Raw genomic sequence first — 23,652 nt, 5'->3', positions numbered from 1 at the left:
AGCACTATTTACAATAGCCACGATGTGGAAGCAACCTAAATGTCCATTGACAGATGAATGGATAAAGAAGATGTGGTATGTATACACAATGGAATACTATTCAGCCATAAGAAAGAATGAAATAACGCCATTTGCAGTAACATGGATGGACCTAGAGATTATCATATGAAGTGAAGTAAGTCAGAAAGAGAAAGACAAATACCATATGATATTATGTGTGGAATCTAAACTATGACACAAATGAACTTATTTACAAAACAGAAACAGACTCACAGATATAGAAAAAAAATTTAATATATAAATTAAATATATAAATTTAAATTTTATAATATATATAATAGTATATCTGTACTGTAGCAGATACAGTAGTATATAAAATAGATGAACAATAAGGTCCTACTGTATAGCACAGGGAACTATATTCAATATCCTGTAATAAGCCATAATGGAAAAGAATACGAAAAAGAATATGTATCTATATGTATAACTTAGTCACTTTGCTGTACACCTGCAATGAACACAATATTGTAAATCAACTATGCTTCAATTTAAAAAAAAGAAATTTAGATATTGAAATAGAGAATAGGTTTTCTACCTCTCTTTTCAATAGCTCTTCTGGAAATGTGGAAGTTTAATTAATTTTTCCTGCTCTGAGCTGTGGAGACTCCCTATGGATTAGTTTTCTGACTGCCTCTGTGGAGCCCTTCAGGTATCAACAGTTCCAGATTACTTGTGTCTTTTCTCTTTAAGAGATCTCAGGCTCTAAAGTGGATAACTCCATATAATTCAGTTAGGATGTTCTATAGAGAAGACCATCAAATGAATAGCCAAAGTTCCCAAAGTCCTGCTTTTTACTTTTGTAGCAGATTTGGGAGAGATGGTCTAGATAATTGAGTACTTACTCCTCTTAAAACTTGGTGTACTTAATCAAGAGTTTTAACTTTTCTACTTTAAAACATCCTCTCATCAAAGAAATTAAAAAATGTTTCTGAACTGTAAAGCATCTGAAGAATTGTCTTTTCTATAATACTCTCAAAGAAGGTTTTGATATCACATACATCTTAATTATTACCTTTACTTTTTCATATTTAAAAAATAATTTTACTCCTATTCCTTTTAAATCATCTTCCTTCCCCCTGATTCATGCTCCATATTCTTTTTTATTTTTTCGTTTTTTATTTTATATTGGAGTATAGTTGATTAACAATGTTCTGTTAGTTTCAGGTGTTCAGCAAAGTGATTCAGTTATACATATACATGTATCTATTCTTTTCCAAATTCTTTTCCCATTTAGGTTATTACACAATATTGAGCAGAGTTCCCTGTGCTATGCAGTAGGTCCTTGTTGGTTATCTCTTTTAAATATATTAATACATGCTCCATATTCTTTAAAATGTTTTTCCTCAAGGATTTTGGTTGCAGATTTGTAGAGAATTGATAAAAAGGAATTACACATTTTAAACACTCCCTCCCCACCAGTCACACAGACTCAGACACACAGACACAGCACACACACACACACACACACACACACCAGGAGAGACTGGGTGTGCCACACTGAGAAGTAAAGAAGGCAAACAATCCAGCATCTCCAGAGGCATTGAAAAGAGGGTATCTTCACTGATAGATTTAACAGTCCCCTGCTTTCTCTCCAAAAGCTGGTTCCAAGTGGGTTTACCCATAAGCATGGGACAACAGGATGACTAAATCTGGCTAACATTAGGCTAACTTTATATGAATGAAAGAATCGTAAATGTGTAGTTCCATTCAACGCATTTCAGGCAATCATACCTGACATGCAACAAGAGATATGACGATTATTACTCAAATTCCTCTTTGGTTCAAAAACTTCCTAAAATGGTTATGACTTAAAATATATATATATATTTTTAGGTAACTGCTGCTAATGTCAGAGTGATAGTACCTTGGCTTTTTTTTAACCTCATTTGGAAAATAACCTCTTCAGCTGAAATATAAAACGTGTATATTTCAGACCGAGGAAAAAAAATGCTAAGCCTGATATAAATATGTGAAATATAAGCCATCTCTTTTTTGGATCCTAGAGGTGATGTATTGTTTTTGAGTCAGAAATTGTATAGCAGTTTGGTAAGTTCAAGAAAAAGACTCTGGAAAACTTTTTTTCCTTTGGAATGAAGTGAAAGAATTAGTTGCAAAAATTCCATTATTACCTTATATGTCTGTGAATCTTTTTTGTTTGTTTGTTTGTTTCCCCAAAGAGCTGGCTGGTATCACACCATAGCAATTCCCCTTTTATTTTCACTTCTATGAATAGAAATTAGAATTGAAATCTAACTTTCTGTTTCTTTTCCAGTAGGTTCTGGCTGTCTCTAGAATTCTTTTTACTGTAAAACATACTTTTCTTCTATCTCTCTCCCAGCACTTCAAATTTAATCTTTCCTATTATTCTTAAAGATATGGAGGTTGACTTATGTGGTTACTATTTGGGGTATGAGAGTGGAAGCTCATTTCGCGTGCTACAAAGACATTTCATTAATTTGTTCAACATTTATTGAATATCTACCATGTGCTAGGCTTAATGTCTCTGAGCCTTAGTTGTTCCATCTGGAGTCTTCAACTTTAAAATTTGCTGATCCTAAGCAAAAAGCATCCTTCCCAATTATTTAATATTGTGCCATTCCAACTTACCTACAAAGACATGAAAAATGTACTTTTTAATGCCTCTATGCATTTATAGGCCCTACTTCTGCCTGGAATGACCATCTTTCCTTCTTCATTGATCTGACGACCCCTCATCCTTTAAAGTTCAACTCAAATGATAGCCCAGCCTCCTTAGTCTGGTTTAGATCCTATCTCCTGTGCCCGCACTGTCCCTGGGCCTTTCTCTTTCACAACATTTGTCATGTTTTACTGTAAAATTCTGTGGTGGATAAACTTTAAGATGGCCCCCAATTATCCCTGCCTCCATCCTGTTAGCAGATTCTCACTGTTGCCTTTTTGACTTACACACTTTGATAAAAGAAGCAACCATGTTGGGGAGGTGCACGTGGCAAGGCATCGAGGATGACCTTCAGACAAAAGCCAGCAAGACACTGAGGACCTCAGTCTGACAGACCACAAGGAACTAAATCCTGCCAACAACCACATGGGCTTGAAAACATATCCTTCTCCAGTGGAGCTTTCAGATAAGACCTCAGCTCTGACTGATGCCTTGATTGAAACTTTGTAAGAGATCCTGAAGCAGAGGATCCAGCTAAAATACTCAATTTCTGACCCACTGAAGTTGTGAGATAATAAATGTAAATTTGTTAAGCTACTAAGTGTGTAAGTTATTTTTTACACAAAAATTTACTTATCAATTTATTTACTTTACTCTCCCATTGGATTATAAGATTCTTCAGACTGAACACCCTGTCTTTTTCACTTTTGAATCATCAAAACCTAACACTACACCTGGCACAGAATAGCTAGTTAAATATTTTTTGAACAGTGTAGTAGTGAAGCAGGCTCATGTCAGCTTTCCACTACTAACTTTGCGATCCACATTTCATTCAAGTTCGAGACTCAGGTTTTCTATGTGAAAAATTAGAGGGTCAGACTTAATATAGCTCGGTTCAACTCAAGCAGTTTCCATATCTCAGTTTTTCTCTTTAAAAGTAAGTGTCAATGATATGTGTGAGACCATATTATATTTTAGTAGATGACTTGATCTTCAGCGGATTTTTATATTCTGGTATATTTTTAACTGTGATGTGCAAAAAGTAATTATAGCAAGAATAGTGTATCTTTGACTTTTAGAAATGAAGACTCGCCTTAAAAAAAACCCTAAAGGATTTAATAGTGAGAACACAAAAACTGGATGAACCCATGAAAAATTGAAATCAGTTTTATAAAGGGCATTTGATGACATGTTGCATGACATTTAGCAGCTTTCTTAATTAAGTGGACTAAAAAACAGATAACACAATTTTAGACAGGAATTGCTTTTTCCATGCTGACAGGAAACCTTTGTTTTGTTTTAGCCAGATGTTTTGTTTTAGCTTTGCCAAAGTGAAAAAAAAGGTCTACAAATTCTCATTCATTTCTATCTTTTTTTTAATTTGCTGTATTATCTTCTCAAATGTTTCTTTCTTTCACTGAGTGTTTAGCTGATAGGAAAATGATGATTCAATTCTTCAAAGACTGATGGACAAGACATTTTTCATTTTCTAGGCCAGCACATATGGAGAAGATAATTCTTATTAAGCACATTAGATAATTCTTGATGAAATCAGTTAACGGTCAGTTGGACCTACCTTTCCTTCCTCTCCACCCTCTTCCTTAAGTGTTATTTCTCCAAGTCCAGAAAACCTAGGCACAGATGATATTGAAATTTTGTTATTTAAAAGAAGAGTAGAAGATGAATACTTTCCTTTTACATAAGACTTGTACTCTTCATCTGTCCATCTATTTTTACTCTGTACAGACACCCCTTAAAACACTGATTGCAAGAAGGAATTAACATTCCTTGTGGTGTCTCAATACAATATTTTTATATCTCCCCTTAAGCACATCCTGTCCTATTATTTCCCACCAAAAGAAAGGGATAAGAAACAATGATCAAATTCACTCTGAAGTACGGACAATAAATTAGAATTGAAGGGAGCCACACCAGACAGAGAAAAACTCTTTTTCCCAATATTAAGCAATAGGTGGTCTTCTAAGGAAGGCTGTATCATGTCTATTTGAGGGAGTCTTTAAAAAAAGAAAAAAACATTTGTTTAGGTAGAATATTTTTGGAAGAAAAAGAAGATGAAGCTACCTGATAGTTCTTTTTTCTCCACCATTCACAATACAAAAGTAGTTACAAAATATTGAGGTATACTATTTTTTATTCTATATAAAGCCAGGAATAATAATTTACCAATAATGCCTCTTGCAATGACATGAAATAGTTCCATGGCTCAGAACATAGAACCTGAAGGAATAGTTTAGGGCTCTCAGAACTCATTTAGTTGATAGCATATTACAGCAATTAGAATTAGGGCTTTAGAACTAAAGAAATGAGGGTTTGGATTCAGGTTCTATCTTTGACTGGCCAAGCCACATGTTATGCAAATTACTTAACCTTCTGAATCTGTTTCTTCATCTACAAAATGCAGATTATAATTCCTTTTATATAGAGTTATTTTTAATACAAAATAAAATAGTAACATGATAAATGCTCTCCATAGAACCAGGTACAGAATAGACAATAAATGGACAATACATTAGCCTGGCCTTAAACTGACAGATGAGGAAAATGAAGATTAGAGGTTAAGACCTCCCAAAGGATGTATGGTTAATTACAGAACTTTTGCTGGAAGAAAGGAGATTTCTTCCATAAACTGCAAGTTTTGTTTTACATCTATTCTTCAATTAAATTGCCATAGTATTTGTTTGAGAAAAGTAGATGTCCCTTATTACTGAGAAAGCAAGGAAAGTACAGAGAGGGAAACTGGTTTATATAATGATGGGAAACAAGTTTCAATGGAAAGTTGAAACCAATAAAATTAGATTAATCCACCCTTCCCAATAACTTTCCACACTGATCTGAATTTTTGTTCCCTGAATGCATATATTACAGAGGGATGCAACTAATGTGTTAATTGAGGATCCAAGAAAGCTGGTGAAGCTGTGAATGTGAAAGCAAAACCATATAGACCACCCGACTTTTTCTGAGTTGTGGCAGAGAGAAAACTCAGTGTCAAGACGCACAATATGAATCGAATCTCAAGGAGGAGGATTCCTAAGCATCTGCGATTTGTGGCAAAATATATCTGTTTTGGGACTCTGGTGACATTAGGTTTCAGTAGCCAATGAGACATTTTGAAGCCCAAGATGCTTGCAGCAAACAGAGATAAAAGACTGTCTCATTATCAAATGTTTCTGTTTTAAATTTCTCCCTAAGCATGTATTTAATTAAAAAAAATTGTCCCTGCTCTTTCTTCATATGGGAGATTTTCTGATGATTGGAGCATCCGGGGAACCCCAGCCCTAAATCCTGTAAACATTTGGAGCGGGGTTTAGAAATTCCTGCATGGGTCTGAAGTCTCTGTGGTTTCAACAGGATTTGTAACGTTGATACCCACAAGTTTTTTTCAGCAGCTTTAAGGTTGAAGTTTAGAATTTCTGGTCAACATCTCAAGTACCTCATCCTGTATTAAGAATTTAATAAATATCTATTGAATGTCTCCGTAACTGCTTACAGAACAAGGCATATACCAGGCCTGGAGAGAGGTGTAAATGTAAAAGATAGACAGTCATTTTTGTAGCAGAAATAACAGGATGTTGATAGGACTTTTCTTGTTCATTGAAGTCGATGTGTAGGGTCCCAGCTGGAAACAAAAAGGTGGTAAATCTAAAAAGACTCACCAGTTTCTCCTCACACCTCAATGTGGCTTTACTGAGAGAGACCCCCGAAGTGCCAGCCCCAAGGCAACCATACTTAACATTCCTTATTCCTCCCCCCCACACCCACCCAACTCTATCTGAGAAAGTATAAGAAGATGGGAAGTGTTGGGGACTGAGAACATCAGCCTGTGCGGGAGAGTGCGTTCATGGCGAGAAGCTCTTCCTGGGGGAGGGAGGGAAATGGTGGGTGCTTTCCACTCCTCAAAGCCAAGTGAGAGTCTGGGGCCAGAAAGGTGGGGGGCTTCAAGAACCTCTCTTATAAAAGTTGAGAATTCCTGCAGGAAGGGAAGCCTGGAACCCTGGATTTCTAATCTGAGAGATGGGAATACCGAGGAGGACGAAAGGACATGGAATGGCTCCCATTTCCATTTTCGGTGGTGAGGATGTGTTAGTTTCTTGGGATTCAGGTGGACTTCATAGAAGGTACCTGTTACCCAGCAAAGATGCTTTAATCAATAGAAAAAGCACTTCAACTATAGGAGGTTAAGTTAAAAAAAGTTGGTCCATTTCTTCTCCCTCCTCCTACCCCAAACACTTCAAAAGCTAGGCCTCCATAAAGGGGAGTGAGAAAAGGGTGTTAAAACCAGAGCTGGGTCATGCCAGCGTCCATAGCTGGGAAGAAGAGTGGAAGAGCAGAGACAGAGAAAGAAAGATTTGCACTGGATTTGAGGTTGAAGTTTTAAACTGGATTGAGCCTTTCATTGCTGAAAGTGACCAGGAAGTTACAGAATCTAGCCAAGATGTCATCAAAGGATAAAGATGATTCAGAAGAGCCAGTCTGAGAGCTGCCATTGGAGAAAAATAACCTTGTTACAGTCATTCATTCAATAATAGTAGTTGAGGGCCTATGTTGTGCCTGGCACTGCTCCAGGCCTTGGGGAGACACAAGGTAGGGAACAAAATAAAGACCCTGCTCTTTGGAGCTTACATTCAAGTGGGATAAAACAAATAATAAATAACAAACAGACAATAGTATAGTGGCACATTGGATTCTACATAACCACATCCTTTCTATGGTGGGAGGATGTACTTATTCATTCAGTGTGATAGAATTCTACATAGATCCCATGGATAGACTCAGGTCTGAGGTTACTGCTATATGCAGTGAATATTTGGTAATTAGAGGTAGGCCTTTTTATTTTGGAGCCTCCAAATCAATGAACTGTGATGAAATGTCCATTGTATGCAGAAAATTGCGGTACAGGAATTTATAGAATTGAGGCAGGATTAGGAAAAAACTTAACCAAATGTTTTTTCTTAGATGCATGAGGAAATTTTAAAAAATTGTCTGTATTTTTAATAATTCCAAAGAAGGGGCTTCCCTGGTGGTGCAGTGGTTGAGAATCTGCCTGCCAATGCAGGGGACACGGGTTCGAGGCCTGGTCTGGGAAGATCCCACATGCCGCGGAGCAATTAGGCCCGTGAGCCACAACTACTGAGCCTGTGCGTCTGAAGCCTGTGCTCCACAACTAGAGAGGCCACGATAGTGAGAGGCCCACGCACCGCGATGAAGAGTGGCCCCCGCTTGCCGCAACTAGAGAAAGCCCTCGCACAGAAACGAAGACCCAGCACAACCAAAAAAAAAAAAAAAAAAAAAAATCCAAAGAAACCTGGCTTCAATAAGGGATACAGGTATATCCTTGTCTGTGGGAAAAAAGCCTCATCATCTCCATCCCTTTTTTATCAAGCTTGTTTCCTCTAGTGTAGATTTTCCATGGAAAAAAATGACAGAGGGCATTTCTGGAAAATAAGATGTCAAAGAGTCAAACATCAGCTTACACTGGGATTTAGTAAATTTGTAGAGCTTATTGCAGTGACAAGACAAAACAAAATATTACCACTACCACTTTGATCAGAATTCCTTTTAAAAAATGTTACAAAACACAACCGTATATTTACTTGAGCTCTGCAGGTCAACGTAGAGAAGCCTTATGGGGACAGGAAACAAGAATTCTGAGGGGACTTAGAGAAACCAGAGCCCTATCACCTTGTCATGTGCTGTGCCTGAGGAAACTAGCAAATGCGCCCTCCAAAGACTTTCAGAATGTCATATAGACTTTCAAAGGGAAACTTTGTGTTTGATGTACTGGTTCGTAACAGTGAGGAGTGCTGTAATGGATGTTGACTCTGATGAGAAAGGAATAAGTATTTCTCATTATGTTCAGGCCTTGCGATCAAATATCTGACCCCTTTTACACCTGAACTTGGCAGAGCGGATTCTGCTACGTTGAGTGAAAACATGGCACCATCCAGGAAGTTGGAAGAATGCCTCCCAGTCAGAGATGCCATTGTTTCTCTTCATTGGGCAGCTGAACAACAGGGGCTTGGTTACTCGCTGCCTGAGCCTTGCCTCTCCCCAGCGACCACAGACCCAAATGAAAGACAGAATTCTTGGAAAGCCAGTAGTGGGCAAAATTACCTAACTCATGATTTCAAAGCTGAGCTGATGCAATTCTGTGAAAAGAAGTCTTTGGAAAACTTTAAGTCTGAGTTAGGGGCCCCTAACTCAGAGAACTGGAATCCCTTGAGCACACTGCAATTCCTTTACCAAAACACATTCCATATTGTCTTGTAATTACGTGTTTTCTTGACCTCATTCAGCTGAATAGGGACCTTGTTTATTCTGCTGATCAATGAGTCCCCAGGGCCTGCTATAGTCCTGACTCACAGTGGGTACTTAATAATTATTTCCTGATTGAATGGAGGAATGAAGAAAAGCTCTGAAAGACTGACGTAGGTTTGTGGGGTTCAACTCTGTTATATGGGTCTGCAGTGGAAGCTGTCCTTCCCACAGTAATAGCAAAGGGTGGCATAGACATTTTGCAGAGGCAGAGTGGAAGAATCAGGCCACCTGATTATATAACAGATCATCTACATGCTGTCCTTCAAGCACACAGTTCAGATCAATGGCCTCTGTGTTCAGATCTTTGTCTAGGAGAAGTGATGGTTGGCTATTTTTAGGCTCGGTCAAATTTTGTTGTGACATAAAACATGCATGTATAAGCCAGATAGGAATAAACATAGACCAAGGGACTGAATATCTGGAATTTACAGAAACATTTAAAGATGAAAATGCAAATGCCAGTGCAGTTAAGAACCTAAGGACACATAGCCAGCTAGTGCCGGAAATGGAGCTCCTTCTGGCTCTCTGGACTCCAAGTACAGTGCTATTTCCACTCTGCCGCTGACTCATAAGCCCTTTTTGGGGGGAACATATGAAATATTACTGTTTCGCATTTTGATAGCTGAAAAGTATTCCAACAATTTTGGATCACCTAATTGTTGTAGTTCCCACTTCTCTTCAAGGCAACCTAACTATCTACCTTGATGAACACCTATAAGGTGCCTTAAAAGCTTATAAGTTGCTTGCTTAAATTTGCAGTAGTTACACATGCCTGTTGAACATTTTTCAATCAATTCAAAAGTGTGGAGATTAAAAGAATAAATACTGCCCACCCACCCTCCTCACTCCCCACCATTTTCCAGAGGGTAACCCCAGTTAGCAGTTTGATGTGTACCATTCACTCCTTTATATATTCATATGTGCATCTACCCACTTACATACACATATGCATATGTACATGTGTATAGCTTTTCTAGTAAGAAAAAACAAGGTCCTTGTTATGGGTTGAGTTGTGTCCCCCAAAATTCATATATTGAACTCCTAACCCCCAATACCTTAGAATGTGACCGTATTTAGAAATAAGTTTGCTGCAGATGTAATTAGTTAAGGTGAGGTCATACAGGAGTAGGGTGGGCCCCTAATCCAATATGACTGGTGTCCTTATGAAAAAGGGAAATTTGGACATAGAGATAAACCTGCACACAGGGAGAATACTATATGAAGATGAAGGGAGAGATTCAGGTAATGCATTGTCTAAAAGAGAAGGAACACTAAAAATTGCCAGTAAACCATCAGAAACTAGTAGAGAGGCATGAAACATATTCTTCCTCACAGTCCTCTGAAGGAGCTAACTTTTCTGACATCTTGGTCTTAGCCTTCTGGCCTCCAGAACTGTGAGACAATACATTTCTACTGTTCTAAGTCATCTAGTTTGTAGTACTTTGTTATGGCAACTCTAGCAAACTAATACAGTCAATATAAGCATGTGGCTCTGAAAATTGCTTTTTGACTCAAAACATAGATCCTGGACATCCTTCTAAGTTAATAACTTTATATATACAACATTTTTCAGTGGTTGCATGGAATTCTATTCAATAGCTGTTTTCCATTTGAAGGATTTGCATGTTTTCTGTTTTTCATGATTACTGTAACACCATTATTCTTTTTTAAAAAAATTGTGGTAAAATACACATAACATAAAATTTACCATCTTAACCACTTTTAACTGTACAGGTCAGTAGTGTTAAGTACATTCATATTGTTGTGACAATCTCCAGAACTCTTTTCATCTTGCAAAACTCTCATTCTATACCCACTAAATAATAACTCACCATTCTGTCCTCCCCTCAGCCCCTGACAACCACCATTCTATTTTCTGTCTCTATGAATTTGACTACTTAGGTATCTATTTAGGTACATAAATGGAATCATACAATATTTGTCTTTTTGTGACTGACTTGTTTCACTTAGCATAATGTCCTCAAGTTTCATCTATGTTGTAGCATGTGTCAGAATTTCCTTCCTTTTTAAGACTGAATAATATTCCATTATATGTTTATACCACATTTTGTTTATCCATTCATCCTTCCATCAGTGGACATGGGTTGTTTTCACCTTTTGGCTATTGTGAATAAAGTGCTGCTATGTAACAAACATGAATGTAAACATATATATATTTGAGACTGTGCTTTCAATTATTTTGGGTATATACTCAGAGGTGGAATTTTCTGGGTCATATGGTAATTCTATTTTAAATTTTTTGAGGAACTGCCATACTGTTTTCCATAGTAGCGACACCATTTTTCATTCTCACCAACGGTTCACAGGGTTCCAATTTCTCCACATCCTCACTAACATTTCTTATTTTCTGTTTTTTTTTTAATAGTTAGCCATGTTAATGAGTGTGAGATGGTATCTCACTGTGGTTTTGATTTGCATTTCCTTAATGATTAGTGGTGCTGAGCATCTTTGTCATGTATTTGTTGGCTATTTGGGCATCTTCTTTGGAGAAATGTCTATTCAATCCTATGCCCATTTTAAAATTGGGTTGTTTACTTTTTGTTGTTGAGTTGTAGGAGTTCTCTGGATATTAACCCCTTATCAACCATATGATTTGCAAATACTCTCTCCCATTCCAAATGTTGCCTTGTCACTCTGTTGATTTTTGTCCTTTGATGAATATCATCATTCTTATATCTTAAAACAAACATGTGAGTATATCTGTAGGATAGATTCTTGGGGTGGAGTTACTAGTTCAACTTTGAAAAGTTGTACCAATTTATACTCTTACCAATAGTGTATGATCATTTCCCCATTTCCATTCCCTTGTCAGCACTGCATAAGAGATCCATTTTTAAAAATTGACATAGACATAGACAGTGAAAAGGATATTTTTTTACATAGCTATTCTGTTCTTCATAAAGTAAAAGCCTGTTACATCATGCTTAGCTATTAAACAAATTTGGGTCAAATCATGTCCCCTGGAACTTTAACACATACACACAGTAAAAACCTATAATTCAGAAATTGGTTCTGCCCCCAGCCCTAAGGTAAAAAGCTTTTACTTATTTTTACTAAAAGCTCTATAATTAGTTCTTTTACATCAAGTGATTTACTTTAATGAATCGTGCCATTTTATAAATTGAGTAAATAAATCTGCTCCAATTCATAGCTAGAGAAATTATAGGAAAAGCCGATGTGCCAGAATGATTCAGTGTGTGCCAATGGTTCAGTCTCATCATTCAGAATCCTTCCCAGTGCCAGCCCCACTGCACCAGCATAGGATTCCAGTTTCAGGGGCTGGAAAGACCAAGCAGAATATTTGACCTTAGGAAGAAAGATGATGATATCACACAGATTTAGTGGGAGTTGCGTCACTGCCACTGAGAAAGGGACCTGGCCCAGGAGGATATTTCCTTTGTGGTTATATTTAAAAAAATAATTATAGGAAGATAATCATGGTTTTAGATCTTGGGGTCATAGGGGCACAAAGGCAATGAGGTTCTCCCCCTTAATCTTACCACCTGTATAAAGGCATATCAGGTCCGCACACTGACAGGAGGGAGGTTATACAAAGCCTTGGGGCCCTGACATATTTCCTCTTCTTTCCCTGTTAGACTTTCTACCTAGAGCACTTGTGAGAGGTGAACCATGCTTGTGGATGAGCATTTGTCCTCCTGTGTGATTCCCTGTAGGGACACAATGGCCTCACTCTTCCTAGGGTCCTCTACTGCAGTTTATTAAAAACCAGAGAAGAGGAGCCTGGTGTTTCCATAGAGCTTTTCTAGTTTATTGGCTCTATTTGCTTACAAAAATATGTTTTCAATTACACTTAAAACAGTTGATTCAAATGACTTTGGGAAAGTCAAGATGCATTGTTTTTTCTGCCCACATCAAATACATGTTGGTTTAATGGGGACTTAAGGTGCTTTGTACTGACGTCAAATGGCTGTGATAGAACAGTCTTGAGAGAAAGGTGAAGAGTAATATTAAGCTATAAATAATAGAATAGTAACAAAAATCAGTGTTTATCCTGAACTCATTGTGAGCATGACAGATTACAGGCATGACCATAAATGACAAAACTATATGTAAAACCCAAAGGAAAAAATGAGACTGCTTGGAGCACAAGATCAAAACAGGAAATTTTGGTTTGAGGTGAACCTCTTTTCCTCAGATAGAACTTTCTAGATGTTTTTTTCAGTCATCCATATCTAATTATTTTTCTTTGACAATAATGCAAAATTGGAAAGGGTTTTAAAACCACAGGCTTAGTGGGGCTAAAGGGGACATTTTTGTTTTCCTCAGAGGAGTGATAGCTTACAATGAATTCTTCATAGATATTATTATTATTAGCCCTTTGTCCAGGTCATGGACAAAGCAATATTGTTTTATTGAATGTTGGTTAAATATTCATCTGTCCAGACAGAATGCAGAGATGGATTATACTGGGCCATGTCCCAAATAGGAGAAGGGAGGCCACAGTGAGACGCTAAGTGGGAGTTATGACTAAAGTGCCGTGAAAGGACCACCCCCACCCAATGCACATGACCCTTGTTGGAACTTCAAGGGTCAACCATGGACCAGCTGTGCATTAGCTCATTATGGATGGACCAGGGCAAAGGTATCCTTATCCATGAGTCATATACCACATGGAGAGCAACTGGGGGCTCACGATGCTGAGCTAGACACCACCAGGGAAGGGCGTTTGCTTCTCACTCTTGTTCTGTCTACTCAATCAGCTATTGTGATTATCCCCACTTCCAGCCTAGGACCTTAAGATGCATAAGTATCCCTTGGGATGCTGGTTGAAAGTGCAGATTTATGGCCCCAGCCCACGAGATTCTGAGTCAGTAAGGCTAGCTGAGGATGTAGACTCATGATGCACATAGTTCTTGTACCACACTCTAATACTCTGGGGAACTTTGCCCAGGATGAGCATGAGAGGGACTGGCTGGGCTTTGTGACTATCAGATTTTGCTTGCTGCTATTGGTAAGGGCCTGTCTTAGACCTTTTCTTCCCCACTTGCACTGTTGGTTGTTAAAGACTTCTTGATTTCTGACTTCTTTGACCAGACTTTTGGCCACTCACTTTTTCTAGAACCCTGGTTGATTCTTGATCTGCTGCTTTGTCTCTGATATCTGTGCTTCTCTGATTATCATTTGTGTATCTTTCACTCATTCTTTCATTCAACAAATACTGAATATCTGTGCTTGGTTTTAGGCTCAGTGCTGGGAACACACTGCTTAGTAAGACAGACTCAATTCAGACCAACATGGGATTTATAATGGGGCCAGCAGGAGAGATAGTCAGTTAATTAAAAAGTTATGGTGAGAGTGTTAGATGCCATAGAGGGATGTTGGGGCAATGTCTGAGCATAGAGCAGGGCCACCGAATCCAGTTCTGGGGTTCAAGGAAGGCTTCTGGGAATGCTTAGGGAGTTGGGAGGTGATGAGAAGGCAGAGTGTTCCAGACAAAAAGACAGAACAGTGTGAATGAACGCCCTAAAAGACAAGAGCTATGGCACTCTCAGAGCAAACCATGGTTGTGTGTAGAGTAGGGTTGGTGACAGCAGGTGGTGTGGAAAGGAGTGGAGCTGGAAAGATGGGTAGGCCGAGACCATGGAAAATAATCCTTGTAAATCCTGTGATGGAGTTTGGACTCTAATTTGAGGGTCATGAAATATCTCTGACAGGTTTTAAACGGGGTGAGTCACAATCTAATCTGCGCTGAGAAAACACTACAGCTACAATGGGCAGGTAGTGCAAATGGCTCAGAGTGAAGTCCCCAGAAGCCAGGAGAGGTGGGATGAGGAGCACTAGAGACTATGTTAGGGGAGAGACTTAGGAAGACAAATGTCTGTAACAGAAGGGAAGGCACAAAGGACAGAATGGCCTGCAGGTACAGTGAGCTGAGAGTGTTTCTATAGAAACTTCCTCCCAGGGACATTTTTGAGATATCCTTAGAGCACTTTAGGCAATGAGATTTTAGTACTGAGATAAATTCTTCAACTGGGTGATACGGAAGAACAGCCAACTGCTCAATCTTATCAGCTAAAGAATGACACTAGCCATTTAAAAATGTACCAAAATGAATATGTATCTTTTTCAGATTGTGAGTGTCTTTAAGAATTAAAACAAGAAACGAAACACAGCTATAAAATACTGGGAAGTCAGAGGTATACCAAGTCTCACAAATGAATTAACATACATGAAAGCCCTTCATATACTATGAAGTTGTATGTTAGATTGTGACAGACTTTAAGAAAGCAGCCTCTAAGAAAACAAAAAGCATGACATCTGCTCAACGTTGGGATGTAATAACCAATTTCAATATCAGAAATCTCTAAGTGAAGACCCTCAGTGAATCTTCAGCTTTCTAAACCATCTAGAACTTTTTTTTTTTTCCCTGAAGAAGGATGGAGCCAGCTTTTCTAGGCTGAAAGCTACACCATTTTCCCATTTGTCCTAAAGGCAATTTCAAACTGAGAGACCATCTTAAGGCTTGAATGAGTAAGATATGAAAAAGAAACTCTCGACTCAAGATTTCATTGAAAGGCAAAGTTCAGCCCCTTCTTTTGTCAGAAAGTTCTAACAACAGAAAAGGGCTCCAATGGGGGCTGCATGCCCAAGTGGACTTTTCTCACAAACGCATAGCACTGGACAGATTTGGACAGATTTGGAATGTGCCCTTCTTTCTGCTAGACGTTTTCCCACTCTTGGCCTTCCAAAACCCAGAGTTCAAAGCTTCACGACTACTTTTTTATGGGGGAACAAATTGCCCACAACACGATTAGAAAAAGGCGTGAGTCAGAGTGTTTGGCTCTTTGTTTCTTTGTTGTGTTCTTTGGAAAGATTGTGGGGAAAGAAAGACTGACTTCCTTTGCATCTTTTTTTTGAACGGTGTTTGCTTAAAAAATAATAACCCCAAACCAGGGTATTATTGGGATTTACATTAAACATTTCCAGGTTTTGAAATGGGAACAGTCCACCAGACCCTTGTGAGCTAAGCTTTTGTTTTTCTCATTATACAAATAGATAAATGGAGTCACTGAGCATGAGGTAATTTCCCTGATCTCAGTTGTATTACGTGAAAAGAAAGCATGAACCCAAGGTTTTGGATTCCAGGTAACCACTTTGATCATGCTTTTATAGGAAGCTGACAACCAAAAAGTTAATAATCCATTATACTGCATGTTAGGAATTCTATCATAACAGGAATTCCACTTCATATAATTTATATACATGTGTGCATATGTGCGTGCATACACACTCATACGTAGTAGAATAACATCAACTTTCCTGAGTCTTTAGGGAATGAGACATTTTGGATAATTAAAATTTTCCTAATAGCTGATGTTTTCCACCCATCAGGACCAAAATATTCTTGTTTTGATATTATATATTTGACATATAGAATTTCCTTAATTCTTAAAAGATACTACTCAATATGTCAATATTTATATTCAGCTGTGATCCAGTGGTTCCCCCAGGAACTTCCTAAGGCTATACAGCAATTTATCTCCTCAATGAATGCTATACACCTTAGAAATTCTTATCATTTTATAGCTTCTTTTCCTCCTCCTGTATTGCTAGGCTTCTATGATTCTATTTCTTCCTGCTGTTAGTGTACTTACTTATTGCATCTCCTTTCCCTTTTCAACTTCGGTACTTCAAGTTTGCTATGTTCTCAGGACTCAGAGAACTAAGTTTGTTAGAATTATTTGCAAAGTAGAAGTAAATAGGCTTGAAGCGAGGACTCCTTGTAATTGCTTATGAATATGAACCTTAATGACCACCATCTTTTCACTTCTGAGCACTTTTGACTTACTTTTTTGTCCTCAGTTGCATTCTGTAGGGTTGAAGTTTTCAGAAATTGGAATACTAGATAAATGAAAAGTTACCTTAAATATATTTTAATTCTGAAACTCAGCTTGGAATAACTTATATTTTTCCCAGTGATTCAGATAGTATTCATCCAACCAGCATTTATTGGAAAGCAAAGTGCCTGACTCTGTTCCAGGGCCCTAGGATTTCTCAGTGTCTTGGGTTCATCCCTAGGACACTCACTATTCATTTTATCTTGTTGGCAACAAAATTAAGAAGATTTCATAACAATTTTAGTTGAAAGAATACCATAAAAAAGATAGTTTACTGTTTTATACATTTTTATGTATGTGTGTTGAATGTCTGAAGTGTGTCTATTAAGGTACTGACTTGTTACATTTTTGGCACCTAGAAAGTGGGATGGGGCTTGAATCCTTGACAGCTGTTGAGTGAAAGCCTGTTGCTGAGTGAGGATGGGTGTGTTGTGAGAGGACACTGGCCCCTAGGAAGGCTCAGAACACATGATCAGCATGAAAAAGGCACAAAATGTGGCCTCTCCTTTGAAGAAAAAGAAAAAAGGAGTTCTCACATTCCCTGTGCATTTATGCTCCAAGTGGCTTTTTATTGGTTTCTATGCCTTTCAGCTGCTGACCATAAGTGCAGGTGAAACAGTCCTTGATGGTGTCTAGCATAGGACTCGGCACATAGTAGGTCCCCAAAAACTATATGTTGAGTGAATGAGTAAGTGAGGTTGAGATTGAAGTCCTAAACAAACAAAACTAGGGTAATTGAACTTGAGAGACAGTCTTTTAAAACTCTTATGGCCCCTTTTCCTTTGTCTTTATGAACTAAAATGCCTTCACTATAGCTTGCAGTTTTTCTTATTCTAACATTGGGCTTCTTAGAGCCATTTATTGAGGGGGACTGGATTGAAAGTTTTCTTGATAATTAAGGCACAGAGATAAAAAGGCTAGGGCTTTTTAAAATAGGAAAATGGGATTCACGTTAAGACAGGATTCTGATATACTGACATTAAACATTGTAGGGAGAATGGGCATGGCTTAAGAAAGTATATTACTTCTGAAAAAGAATATTTACATTGAATATATATGTGAATCACTTTGCCATACACCAGAAACTAACACAACATTGTAAGTTAACTATACTTCAATAAAAAAAGGGTATATTACTGCATCAAAGTGAAGGGATCAAAATGCATTTGGGATGCCAGCAGCCTCAATGGGAGTGTACAGGGCATAGCAGCATAAAGCTCCAGAAGCCCATGGGATGAGCTAAGACCTTAGATGAGGCACCCAGGATGGCCATCTTTTTTCTGATGATACCACAACTGCCTATATGTGATATACATTGCCATGGTGAAGGGAGGGAGGTGGCCTTGAACTGGAACGGGATTATGCAATCACGGAAACCTCCATTGGGGAACTGGTGGGGACACTGATGTAGTGCCATTTATTGCAAACAAACAAATAACAACAATAGCAAAACAAAAACAACCCTCTTACCTTCCAAAACCAAAAAAACCTCAGAAGACCAGAATTACAGATGAGCCTATAAATAGCCCATGCTGCCACCATGATGAGCTCAAAGAAGCACCCTGGAGTAGGAGTCCAGAGTTCATCAAATGAATTACAAGGCAAAGAGATCCTTAGTACCCTTATTTGCATTACGTAGAAAGCAATATTTAAGTAAGCCCTCAATAATTCGCAGTCATTATTATCAAATAACTTTTACTCAGTACCTAATGAGTGCCAAACACTTCTCATATGTTATCTTATTGAACATCGTAACAATCCTGAGAGGTAGACTTATTTTAGAGCAAAGAAAACGAACTCTGGATGAGACCCACTGTCTCACCCAGGGTGTCTGTGTTGCTAGGTGGCAGAGGCAGTACATGACCCGTGACTTCTTATGCAAAATTTAGTGCTTTTATTTATGACAGTGGCTTCTCATCGATGATTTAAGATGTTTCGTTTTTTTCTCCTGTAAATGGCATGCATTTTGGCATTAATTAAAAGGGGGATTTAAACATACCCTTTACAAATTACAGGCGGGTTTACAGTGAATTGGGTGTTCTTTAAAATCATAAGCTGTACAGAAAACAACCTACAAAACTATTCCTGCTGATTATTATTATTATTATTATTTTAAAAAATATTTATTTATTTATTTGGTTGTGCCGGCTCCTTAGTTGTGGCATGCATGTGGGATCTAGTTCCCAGACCAGAGATCGAACCTGGGCCCCTGCATTGGGAGCACAGAGTCTTAACCACTGTGCCACCAAGGAAGTCCCCCGCTGATTATTAATGGCATTTCTTATGTTGCTGGTCCTTCTACCACTGCAAATCTGTTTGTCCCCAGATTAGTAATAGGGTGTTGTGAATGTCACTGATGTCACAAAATGTCAATGATGTAGCAGTTAAAGAGGAGAGCTCAGGAATCTGATCTACTTGTTACATATCCTGGTTAACTTTACTTCTAGCTATGTGACTTTGAGGAAGTTATTTCACCTCTCTCACATCATTTCCTGTCTCACAGGAAAGTGATCAGGATAAAATGCAATAATACATAAGAAAAAAAAGATTTCAACATTCTGACTGGCACAGAGTAAACCTTCAATACACATTAACTGCTATCATTGTTGGGAGTTTGGGTTCTAACTTCTTGAAAAGCACATTCTCTATCACTGAATCTGGTAAGTAATCCTTAAAGATCACTTTGTTTTCCTTTGCTGCAGTTTCTCATTTATGCTGCCAGGACCATTCCTGGATGTGACACTGTTAAGTCTCAGCCTAGGTTAGTAGAAAGAAGAGGACTTCAGGCTAATATTCCAGCTCCAACACTTAGTATCTAAATGATGTGAAATTTACTTAATCTTTCTAAGTCTCCACAGACTCATGGGTAAAATATAGATAAAAATCTCTAATTCAAATAAAGGAAAGTATATAGGATATATGTCATAAACTGTAAATTTCTCTACAAAGGTTAATTATTATTATCATATCACTATCTTCATGTTTAAAAGGCCCCAAATTAAGATACTCACTAACACTCTCTTGCTCATGTGGTGATAAAGAATTCTAGTTTATAAAAATAAGATACTAAACCTCTCCAGAGTTCTTGCTCTGTTACAAAGGAGTCATGGATTCTTTCTTTAGCCACTGGCTTCTGTCTGCATATGAGAATTTTATTTATATGTATTCAAATGTGATTTAAACACATGGTGATTCTTTTATGGCTAAATATAAAAAAATTTACAATTGAAATGTTATTGCTATCTTTACCATACTCTAAGGCTTGCTTATCCTGCAATTTGTAAATATTTTACAAGGCAGAGGAAAATACACACCCATAATTATTTCCTGACGTTGTCTGGCTGATGATCACAGGGTAAATTATTTTATTTTATTATTTTAAAAAAAGGTTGGGGGGGCACCTTCAAGATGGCGGAGCAGTGAGACATGGAGATCACCTTCCTCCCCACAAATACATCAAAACTACATCAACATGTGGAACAACTCGTATAGAACACCTACTGAACGCTGGCAGAAGACTTCAGACCTCCCAAAAGGCAAGAAACTCCCCACGTACCTGGGTAAGGCAAAAGAAAAAAGGAAAAATAGAGACAAAAGAATAGGGATGGGACCTGCACCTCTGGGAGGGAGCTGTGAAGGAGGAAAGGTTTCCACACACTAGGAAGCCCCTTCACTGGCAGAGACGGGGGTGGCAGAGGGGGGCAGCTTCGGAGCCATGGAGGAGAGCGCAGCAATAGGGGTGCAGAGGGCAAAGCGGAGAGATTCCCGCACAGAGGATTGGTGCGGGCCAGCATTCACCAGCCTGAGAGGCTTGTCTGATCACCTGCCGGGGTGGGGAGGGGCTGGGAGCTGAGGCTCGGGCTTCGGAGGTCGGATCCCAGGGAGAGGACTAGGGTTGGCTCTATGAACACAGCCTGAAGGGGGCTAGTGCACCACGGTTAGCTGGGAGTGTGTCCAGGAAAAAGTCTGGACCTGCCTAAGAGGCAAGAGACCATGGTTTTGGGGTGCGCAAAGACAGCGGATTCAGAGCACCACCTAAACAACCTCCAGAGACGGGCGTGACCTGTGGCTATCAGCGCAGACCCCAGAGACGGGCATGAAACGCTAAGGCTGCTGCTGCAGCCACCAAGAAGCCTGTGTGCAAGCACAGGTCACTATCCACACCTCCCCTCCCGGGAATCTGTGCAGACTGCCACTGCCAGGGTCCCGTGATCCAGGGAAAACTTCGCTCGGAGAACACGTGGCACGCCTCAGGCTGGTGCAATGTCACGCTGGCCTCTGCCACCGCAGGCTCGCCCCGCATTCCATACCCCTCCCTCCCCCCAGCCTGAGTGAGCCAGAGCCCCCTAGTGAGCTGCTCCTTTAAGCCCGTCCTGTCTGAGCGAAAAACAGAGGCCCTCAGGCGACCTACATGCAGAGGCGGGGCCAATTCCAAAGCTGAACCCCAGGAGCTGTGGGAACAAAGAAGAGAAAGGGAAATCTCTCCATGCAGTCTCAGGAGCTGCAGATTAAATCTCCACAATCAACTTGATGTACCCTGCATCTGTGGAATACCTGAATAGACAATGAATCATCCCAAAATTGAGGCAGTAGACTTTGGGAACAACTATAGATTTGGCGTTTGCTTTCTTCATCTAATTTGTTTCTGGTTTTATGTTTATCTTAGTTTAGTATTTAGAGCTTATTATCACTGGTAGATTTGTTTATTGATTTGGTTGCCCTCTTCCCTTTTTATTTTATATATATATATATATATATATATACACACATATATATATATACATTTTTTTCTTTTTTTCCTTTTTCTCTTTTGTGAGTGTGTATGTGTATGCTTCTTTGTGTGATTTTGTCTATATAGCTTTACTTTTGCCATTTGTCCTAGGGTTCTGACTGTCCATTTTTTGGTTTTTTTTGTTTGTTATTTCTTAGTATAGTTTTTAGCACTTGTTATCATTAGAGGATTTATTTTTGGTTTGGCTGCTCTCTTTTTTCTTCTTTCTTTTCTTTTATTACTTTTTCATTTTTTAATTTTTAATAATTCTTCTCTTTTTAATAACTTTAATTTTAAAATTTATTTATTTATTTTCTTTCTTTCTTTCTTTTTCTCCCTTTTCTTCTGAGCCATCTGGCTGAGAGGGTCTTGGTGCTCTGGCTGGGTGTCAGGCCTGAGCCTCTGAGGTGGGAGAGCTGAGTTCAGGACATTGGTCCACCAGAGAGCTCCCGGCCACACAAATATCAAATGGCAAAAGCTCTCCCAGAGATCTCCAACTCAATGCTAAGACCCAGCTCCACTCAATGACCAGCAAGCTACAGTGCTGGACACCCTTTGCCAAACAACTAGCAAGAAAGGAACACAACCTCACCCATTAGCAGAGAGGCTGCCTAAAATCATAATAGGGTCACAGACATCCCAAAACACACCACTGGACGTGGTCCTGCCCACCAGAAAGACAAGATCCAGCCTCATCCACCAGAACACAGGTACCAGTCCCCTCCACCAGGAAGCCTACACAACCCACTGAACCAACCTTACCCACTGGGAGCAGACACCAAAAACAATGGGAACTGCAAACCTGCAGCCTGCGAAATAGAGACCCCAAACACAGTAAGTTAAGCAAAATGAGAAGACAGAGAAATACACAGCAGAGGAAGGAGCAAGGTAAAAACCCACCAGACCAAACAAGTGAAGAGGAAATAGGCAGTCTACCTGAAAAAGAATTCAGAGTAATGATAGTAAAGATGATCCAAAATCTTGGAAATAAAATGGAGAAAATACAAGAAACATTTAACAAGGACCTAGAAGAACTAAAGAGCAAACAAACAATGATGAACAGCACAATAAATGAAATTAAAAATTCTCTAGAAGAAATCAATAGCAGAATAACTGAGGCAGAAGAATGGATAAGTGACCTGGAAGATAAAATAGTGGAAATAACTACTGCAGAGCAGGATAAAGAAAAAAGAATGAAAAGAATTTAGGACAATCTCAGAGACCTCTGGGACAACATTAAATGCACCAACATTCGAATTACAGGGGTCCCAGAAGAAGAAGAGAAAAAAAAAGGGACTGAGAAAATATTTGAAGAGATTATAGTTGAAAACTTCCCTAATATAGGTAAGGAAATAGTCAATCAAGTCCAGGAAGCACAGAGAGTCCCATACAGTATAAATCCAAGGAGAAACACTCCAAGACACATATTAATCAAACTATCAAAAATTAAATACAAGGAAAAAATATTAAAAACAGCAAGGTAAAAGGAACAATTAACATACAAAGGAATCCCCATAAGGTTAACAGCTGATCTTTCAGCAGAATCTCTGCAAGCCAGAAGGGAGTGGCAGGACATATTTAAAGTGATGAAAGGGAAAAACCTACAACCAAGATTACTCTACCCAGCAAGGATCTCATTCAGATTTGATGGAGAAATTAAAACCTTTACAAATAAGCAAAAGCTAAGAGAATTCAGCACCATCAAACCGGCTCTACAACAAATGCTAAAGGAACTTCTCTAGGCAGGAAACACAAGAGAAGGAAAAGATTTACAAGAGCAAACCCAAAACAATTAAGAAAATGGTAATAGGAACATACATATAGATAATTACCTTAAATGTAAATGGATTAAATGCTCCAAACAAAAGACATAGACTGGCTGAATGGATACAAAAACAAGACCCATATATATGCTGTCTACAAGAGACCCACTTCAGACCTAAGGACACACACAGACTGAAAATGAG

The 23,652-nt window shown here is 38.7% G+C and overlaps 1 protein-coding gene across 4 annotated transcripts in view; it reads right to left on the bottom strand.

Annotated features, from left to right (window-relative positions):
• COL8A1 (collagen type VIII alpha 1 chain) overlaps positions 1-23,652 on the bottom strand; it is a 156,253-nt gene that overhangs the window by 115,415 nt on the left and 17,186 nt on the right. For 2 of the 4 annotated variants that reach the window (XM_082392090.1, XM_082392092.1), the window contains exon 2: positions 4,275-4,329. The exons of the other annotated variants lie outside the window; for them this stretch is intronic. The gene's annotated coding sequence lies outside the window, so the exon portion shown is untranslated. The remainder of the gene's footprint in view (positions 1-4,274; positions 4,330-23,652) is intronic. 4 annotated transcript variants of the gene reach the window in all.

The sequence above is a fragment of the Balaenoptera borealis genome, assembly GCF_965194805.1.
Source record: "Balaenoptera borealis genome assembly, chromosome: 5".
In the NCBI taxonomy this organism is placed as follows: Eukaryota; Metazoa; Chordata; class Mammalia; order Artiodactyla; family Balaenopteridae; genus Balaenoptera; species Balaenoptera borealis.
This window is presented reverse-complemented; position numbering and strand designations above follow the sequence as displayed.